Below are 9,056 nucleotides of genomic sequence, written 5' to 3'. Positions count from 1 at the left end.
TCTTTGGAGAGGGACATCATGCTGGGCAGAGTGGAGGGACAGCGCAAGAGGGGAAGACCCTCTATGAGGTGGATTGATTCAGTGACTGGGGTAATCGGGATGGGTGTGTCAGAGGCAATGAAATTGGCACAGGATAGAGCAGGCCTCTGGTTCTGGCTCTTTGGGGCAGCAGTCACAAATCAGTTTGTCTCATGCCAGATTGATTCTATGCTGATGCCACTGTTGATCTTGTGGAGATCCAGTCTAGCTGGCACAGTAATCTTTTGCCTCAAATGATACATGTTGCTGTCTCTTCCTTTTGGTGTTAACATCCACCAATTTCTGCTGCTAAATCAAATCAATTCAATGGTGAGAATAGTGAGTCCCTTGTGGATAGACTGACATATTCTATTTGTATGATCCTGCCATACATGTGACAAAATTGATTACAATGTCCTAGGAAATCCATTTGGAGCAATAAAGCTACAACACTACAGTATGTCTTATACGAGCAAACTTTTTTTTTTTTAAAGTTTTACGAGGAAAATTAAGCTGTTAAAGAGTTTCTACTGTTAAACCAAAGGCTACACCTTTCTGGTAGTTTGAATCCACTAGTGACTTGACAATATCCTCCAGTGAGATTGAAAGTCAATGGAAGATCAGCTATAAATTGATTCCAACTCCTTGGAAATGAATTTTAGTTTCTAATTTAAGATTAAAGTAGGATATGATCTAAAATGACTATTGAATAGATAGAAATAGATAGAAAAATACTCTGTGAAAATGGAAATTACATACTGACTGTGCTCGACAGATATTTATAGAAGAAGAAAACGAAGTTGTGAGGGAGATGAAAAAGTCAAAGATTGTGGAACTCAGGGGTAGAAATATGATAGTTTGTATAGAGGAACAAAGAAAATGTGGATTATAAGTGTATCAAGACACGATTTTCTTTGCTTTATTTTTCGTTTCCATGCATAACACCACCTAGCTTATTTTACGCTTGTCTGTTATATTTTTGTCCCCACCTAGAATGGAAACCATGGCAGGCAGCAGCACTCTCTTTGTTCTCTCTCATCACCAGTTTCTAAACACCGGTTGAATAACAGAATAAAAGAGTAAGATATTAACACATGCATTTAGGATGTAGCTGTAGATATGACAGACTATCAGAAGAGTAACTTGTAAAAATATGTGTATTATAGAGTCTCAGTGAAAAGTAGGAAGACTCAGTTACCATGAGTAGGTTGTTGTTGTTGTTGCTATGTGCCGTCGAGTCACTTGCAACTCATAGTGACCATATATGTAAAACATCCCTAAACTGCTTTGTCCTGTTCCAATCGCACCATCTCCAATACACCCTTCCCGATAACCCCAGTCACTGAATTAATCCACCTAATAGGGGGCCTTCCCCTTCTGCACTGTTCCTCCACGCTACCAAGCATGATGTCCCTCTCTAAGCACCTTTCCCTCCTTGCAACATGTCCAAAGTATGTTAGATGGAGCCTTAGAATCCTTGCCTCCAAGGAGCAGCCTGGTTTGACCCTTTCCAGGATGAATCTGTTTGTTTTCCTAGTAGTCCATGGTACCTCAATACTCTTCTCCAGCACCACAGCTCAAAGGCATCAATTCTCCTTCTATCCTCCTTAGTCATTGTCCGACTCTCTGATGCATAGCAAGTGATAGCAAAGACCATGGCCTGTATCAGACACATCTTAGTCTCCAAAGAGACACCATTGCTCTCCAGTACTTTAGAGAGGTCCCTGAACATCAGACTTTCCCATGGCAATACGTCTTCTAATTTCCTGGCTACTGATGCCAAGAGTGTTGACTGAGGAACCAAGCAAACTAAAGCTGTGAACAATCTCAATCTCTTCACCATCCATCCTGATGCTGCCAATTGGCCCAGTGGTGAGAATCTTTGTCTTCTTGACATTGAGCCTCAATCCATATTGGAGACTCAGTCCTTGATCCTCTGCAGCAAGCCCTTCAGGTCCTCCTCGTTTCAGCAAGCAGGGTTGTATCATCTGCATATCGCAGATTGTTGATAGATCTTCCACCAATGTTGACCCCACATTTCTCCTCATAGAGCCCAGCCTCATGGATAATCTGTTCTGCATACAGGTTTAAAAGGTATGGAGACGGGACACATCCCTGACTTACACCCTTCCCAATTTTGAACCATGAGTAGGTAGAGAACAAAATAAAGCCAGTGTTAATTTTTCCCCCTAGAAAATAATGAAGTCTTAAAGCAAAACACACACAATAAATATTAAGTAAAAGTTGATTATTAACTAGAAAAGCATATGAATGAAGAATGTAAGACAGTTCAAATTTTCAAGTGGTTATTTCTCAAGTATAATCTCTGTATTAGCAGTAGCATCAGCATCTAGAAAATGGCTTGAAATGTAAATATTCAGATATTACTCCAAATTACTGAATCTCCACTCTGTGGTGGGTTCCAGTAATCTGTGTTTTAATAAGTCCTACAATTATAGCAAGAGCAAAGTTAAGAACTTTTGGATAGAAGGATGAATGGACACAGATTACAGAAAAGAAGTAGGAAGACTGTTGTTACAATGGAGAAGATTGCAATAAATGTCATAAAACAAAATGTGTGTGAATGATTCAGTGTAAACCAATTTGCCTTGTATACTTCCACTCAAATAATAATAGAATTTTTTTAAAAGAGTAAATTAAGAAAAGAACATTTCTTTAAGGAATACATGTGTAAGATGTGAGTTTTGATTGAAAGAAAGTTGATAATCAGAATAGCTGACTTTTGAACAAGACACATAGGTGATCATCATGTTTTCTGAGACTCTGGTAGTCCTCAGTGAGTTGTTGCATTCTTAAACCAAATGATGTAAATCTAAGGTTTCAAATCCATCAAAAACTACATGGTATAAGGATCCTAGAGGAGTGGAGGAAGGCTGGAAACAGAAGGATGTAGATGTGCAGGGGGATGGGGGAATTAATCATTAGGTTGTACAGTTTGATGGAAGGGTGAGGGAAATGGAAAGAATTTGTTCGAATTTTTATTCAAATTTTGTAAATAAACTAGTAGAAAATTAAAAAAAAATCACACACACCAAAAAAACCCAAAAATCCCCAAACAAAAAAAAACCACCAAACAAAAACAACAAGCCACAAACCAATCCTCCATGGTAAAAATAAAGGTAATCTCCTCTCCAAAAGATTTACAACTTCAGAAATCTAATGGAGAGTCACTGCAGATTGGAACTGGCTCAACATTAGTTAGTTTGACTTTTTGACTGAGTGAACTTCAAGTTGACACTAAGATCTTTTTTGGTTTATATCATTCCCAATTGGTTTTGACCTCAGAACCAAGATGCCTATCCAGCCTATCTGTTAAAACAACGTACACATCATAAGTAAGTCATGTTGTTGTTGTTGTTTGATGCCCTCGAGTCGTAGACGACTCATAGTGACCCTATGAACAAACAGCCTGAGCACTGTTCGTACATAGAGTTTCCAGAGGCAAGCCATTTCGGAAGTGGATGCCGCTCCTGCTTCCAGGCTTGATTTAGTCGGGAAGCTCCAGCCAACACTGTCCACCATGGGTACCCATTACCATGATTGGCACATCACTGTCACAGTCTTCAGCATCACAGCAACCACGAGTTACTTCTGTACAGCAACGCACAGACCAGTGGTATACCACCTAAAAGAATGTTTGACAGGAAGACAATTTGAACCTGGCCGAGGGCCACAGATGAAAATCACCCACCTTTGGCTTGGTAGCATAGCTTCCTTTCCACTAGGCCAACGTAGCTCTCTCTTGGTCGTCGTCATTGTTATTTAACTAAGTCATAGAAGGAATAAAAACTTCCAAAACAAATGATATTCCTCTATATTTGGAAGTAGGAGTGGCATCTACTTCCTAAACAACATACCTTTAGAAACAATGATACTTATAGAAAGGTTTTGGGTCTTTAGTTCATAGGGTTGCTATGAGTCATGTTAGACTCGACGACAATCAACAAGAACAACAAATCTGAAATTAGGAATTCCATCACTTGCTAGGATAACAAGGCAAATTTCCTTTAGCAAATGCAACAATAATGAATACAACTTCAATCTAATGTTATTACAGTCAGATCCCAAGATATTTTCTATATATATGTGAATGATAATCTAGCTTGACATGGTGATTGCAGTAATGAGTTGAAGCCTGTCGGAGATGAGGAGGATGGCACAGCATAAGAAAGGGCTCAGATCTGTTGTTCACAAGTCCCTACAACTCCCATTTGATTTGAAGGCACATAATAACAGTAAGACACACTGGTTACATTTTAAAACAAATCAAAGATATAAACAAAAAATAAAGTTCAAATGTTTCAAATTTAAATAATTGACTTCTGGTTGTAGAGATAGTAGAAATTATACTATCTAGTCTTAAAACCCATCATTATTTAAATTATATATTAAATAGCTAATTTTACGTCAGTTTTTCTGTTCTTTTTTCTTACTCATTTTGGAAATACAAAGCAAAATGATTTAATGATCCTGTATAAGCCAGAGATTCTTAAAAGTATGAATGGTAGAATTTCATTACACCCCTATAAAAACATTAATCCAAATATACATTTCTGATCTGACATTCACAAGCCATAATGTAATAAGAAGAATCTGGTTTGGGGCTCCTTGTGTTCTAAGAGTGTAAATCATTTTATGCAAATTTACATTTTTATGAAGTAGGAATTCTGAATATTTTCAGCCATGAAATGGCTTTAAAATGTAATAATCTTTTGCACCAGAGCTTAACAAGGACAAATATCGTGCAGTGAAACAAAAGGTCAAATGATTGAGAGTATTTAAGTATGTTCTGCATACTTATGCAAAAATGGATGGTATATTTTTTATTCCATCTTCTACCAAGTAAAACTTATGAAGCTTTGTTAATTTTTATTGTGTTCTATTTTTCTTGCTAAATACCACTGCAATATTAGAGAGGGCTTGCTAATTTTGTCTCTTAAGTAAATTATACCTCCTGAGATCCTTTATAGGAAGTTAGACTCCAGTTAAAGTTAGTACAGAATCATAAATATCAAATAAAGATACATAAAACTCTCCTTGGAGCAGGGAGTTACACTTTTATCTGTTTTCTTTATGAAAGTTATTCTGTTACTATGATGTTTACAAAATAACTAGTTTACTAGCATAAATTTTTAAAAATCTAACACTAATTTAAAAATTGCTAACTTCTAGTGCTTTTTAACTGTACTAACCATTCAATTAATTTTTATATAATATGCTCCTAAAATCCACGAATGCAGTTGTAGGCCTTTTTCTTTCTCCAGTGTGATCCAACATTTACTTCTAAAAAATTTTGAAAACCTATTTTATAATAATTACTTGAAGTAAATTAGCTTCAAAGAGTTTGCTGGTGCCACTAATGATTGCTTGCTTCATTTATAATGATCATTGGCTATGAATTTTTGCATTTTTGGAGTTAAAGGTGCATACAAGAATGTCAAGAATTAGAAACATTAGCGAAAGCATGTGCTCGCTGCTCTTTCAAAAGTTTAAGTTATCTTTGTAAATTTTGCTTGAATTAAAATGAGGCCATGATTTGTTGTTATGCTAATATTAATTGCTTGTTTCAAGTAAATGAGAATGTTCTATTTGATGAGGTCAGATATGCTTGCCATCACTCATGGAAGTAGATATTGTAACTTTGCAATTAGTGTCTAGAAAGAGAATTTACTAGCTGTTTTGCTTTGCTAGCCAGAATCAAGACTCAGAGAAAGTAAAATTGACCTGAACTTGCAGAATAATTCAAATGCTAAATCTTAAAGTTAATTAGATGTATGACCACCCTGGATCTTGAATCTATTCCAGTTGTAATTAAACTTATAAGCTGATATTCCACACAGTAGGAAAGTTTCTCCCTTTAAAACAAATAAATCAAAAACCCTTGTGTTTCATAAATAAGCTCTAATCTTCAATATGGATTGAAGGTCAACATTAAGAAGACAAAGAGTCTCATTGCTGATCCAATTGGCAGCACCATGATAGATGGAGAGGAGATTGAGTTTGTTAACAATTACAGGTTGCTCCGCTCCACAATCAGCACTCTTGGTACCAGCAGCCAGGAAATTAAAAGATGAATTACACCAGGAAAATCTGCTGTCAGTGTCCTCTCCAGAGGACAGAAAAACAACAGTGTTAGTCTAGAGACTAAGGTGACCCTGATCCAGGCCATGGCTTCGCAATTATTTGTTATGCATTATAGAGCTGGATAATGACTAAGGATGATAGAAGAATCAATGCCTTCGGGTTGTGGTGCTGGAAAACATACCATGGACAGCCAAGAAAACAAAAAGATCTGTTTTGGAGAGAGTGAAACTAAGTTTCTCCTTGGAGACTAGGATTATGAAGCTCCATTTCACTTATTTTGGGCACGTGGCCAGAAGGGGCTGGTCCCTGGAGAAGGTCCTGGATTGGTGTGTTGGAATCAGTGAGACTTGCTTAGGACAGGACAGGATTCAGAGCTGCTGCACACAAGGTCACTATGGATCACAGGTGACCTGAGGGCACAAAACAACAATAACAACAATCACTGAATAAATATTTATCTCAAAAAACCCTCATGCCCATAAAGTTGGAGCCAACCTATCTATAGCTGAGTTTCAGAAGATTTCTGAGACTATACAGCAAATGGGAGAAGACTGCCTATCTTTATCCTGTCGAGTCATTAATGAATTCAAACCGCCAGTGAGGACCACCTTTGGATTACCAGCTCACCTCCCTACGGAGTATGCCAGGAGGAAACAATACAAATTGTTTTGCACATAAACAGACAACAGAAATCATGCTATATATAATTCAGGAAATGGTAGGTTTATATGTAAAATTCAATTTTGCTACTCTTGTATTATGAAGCTTAATTGGCTTATTACTGTTAGGTGTCATTGATTTAACTAAGACTTTTAGTGATCCTGTAACAACAAATCTGAACTTTGTCCTGCCTGTCCTGTGCCGTTCTTATGATCTCTTTCCTATTCAAGTCTATCTTGGTAGTTGCTATGTCAGCTCATCTCTTTGAAGGTCTTCCACTCTCCCTCTGATCCTCAAATTTAGTAACCCATATGCCACCTTTTAGATTATCATAAGGAAAAAAACAAACACCAAAAAATAAAGTTTATCTCCTCATCTTTGGCATTCAAATCCCTAAGGCAATTATTTTCAATCCTCCCAACAACAAACCCCACACCATCCTCTAAGATTCTCCTACTCTTATTTTGCTACTCTAGGTTTTGGGGGGAAAGTACTATGGAGAATGCTTGGGGTCTCTACCACCTTTCTAATGTCACATCATCCCTAATAATCCACGTAAATGTCACCTGATTTCTGTCCTACTTTCTAAACTGCTTGTGACTATTTTCTCCTCTGATCCAGCAGAATAATTTGATTGTTCTTACCTGATTGCTTGACAACCCAAATGCAAAGCACTTTCATACATGCCTGGCATGTCAGTGAGCAAAAGAGACAGCCTGATTGTTTTCTTAAAGTTTACATTCCAATATAGCGAAACAGACAATGAACATAATAGTTTAAAAAATTGATAATATGCATGGGAAGAAAGAAGACAGAAAGGAGGGAGGATATGGGAGTGAATGCTAATTTTAAATCCAGTCAAAGTAGTCAAAGACTGTCTTACAGTTAGATTGCAACAAAGCAAGGATATAAAGGGTATGGATTTATAGAGAGGAACATTGCAGGTATAGGGCTTGTTATTGTTAGGTGTCATCAGGGTTGCTTCCAGTGTCAGTGACCCTATATACAACAGAATTAAACCCTTCCTGATATTGCTCCATACTTAAAATGTTTTCTCTGCTTCAACTCATTGTTGCAATCCCTGTGTCAATTACTCTCATTGAGAATCTTCTCCTTTTCTGACCTACAGCTTCTGAAGCATGATGTTCTTATCCAGGGACTGGCTCATCCAGTCAGCTTGCACAAGTATGCAAAGCAGTCTCTCCAGCCTCGCTCCTCAAGAGCAGTCTTGCTTCACTAGTTCCAAAACAAGTCTTGTTTTGTGATGTTCTGTTGGCTGTTGGCAGTCAAAAGTTTTTTCATAATTCTTGAAACTTGAGGAAATATTCAGTGAAAAATTGATGAGTTTGGCACTAGTCTGGACAAACTTAACCAGAAGGGGGTGAGAGAGTCATCCTTTTGTAGTCAAATATAAGTGCTCTGCTTTTATGCTAATTTTTTGGAAGCAATTAAATTACTTCAAGGAAAAGAACACAAACAACTAAATTGGACTCTCTGTACAGTTGTGAGGATATATTTCAGTGGAGAAGAATGGAAGTGAGAACACACACTCATCATCTTTGAGTTTGAACTGATTCATAGTTGATTCTCTGTTTTGCAAAGGCTGCAAATCACAGAGGAGGCGATTGCTCATCTATCTCACACAGAGCTACTGGTTTATTTGAAACAGCAGAGAGGAACAAGTCTTGGGTTAGCAGTGTACCTCTCAAAAGATTATGCCTTCAGAGATACCTCACTGGGACCATTTCATAGTCTGAGAAGTGATGGTGGTGTTTTCAAATGAATGCTATTGTTCTTGTTAAGTGCCCCTGAGTCATAGATGACCCCTACCGACCCTATGAATGGAAGTCTTAAACACAAAACTTTCATTTTTTTTTCTCCAAGTTCAAAGAGTTTCCAGAGGTAAACTTTTATTTGGGAGTGGATGCCACTCCTGCATGCATGCCTGTTTTATTTGGAAGATCCACAAAAAAACCAAGCTCAAGGGCCACAGACCCGAGGGCCCAAATGCCTTTTTTTTTTCTTTTCTTTTTTTTTCCAGATTGGCGCCTTTTTTTAATTATTATTTAATTTTATTAGTTTTAATGAACATTTACGGGGATTTTGGGTTTTCATTCCTTCATTGCTGCACCATTCTCTCTCCCTTCTCCTCAGATTGTTCTTCCCCCGCCATCCAAATGTCTGTTTTAATTGTCCAATTGCCACAGTGCTTGTCAAAGTCAGTTCTGATTAATCTCCTTTGTCAGTGTGTCCTTTGCCATTCCCTATCACTC

This window comes from Elephantulus edwardii, unplaced genomic scaffold (genome assembly GCF_000299155.1).
Source record: "Elephantulus edwardii isolate Elephantulus edwardi_28Jun2011 unplaced genomic scaffold, EleEdw1.0 scaffold00010, whole genome shotgun sequence".
NCBI classification, from domain to species: domain Eukaryota; kingdom Metazoa; phylum Chordata; class Mammalia; order Macroscelidea; family Macroscelididae; genus Elephantulus; species Elephantulus edwardii.
This window is presented reverse-complemented; position numbering follows the sequence as displayed.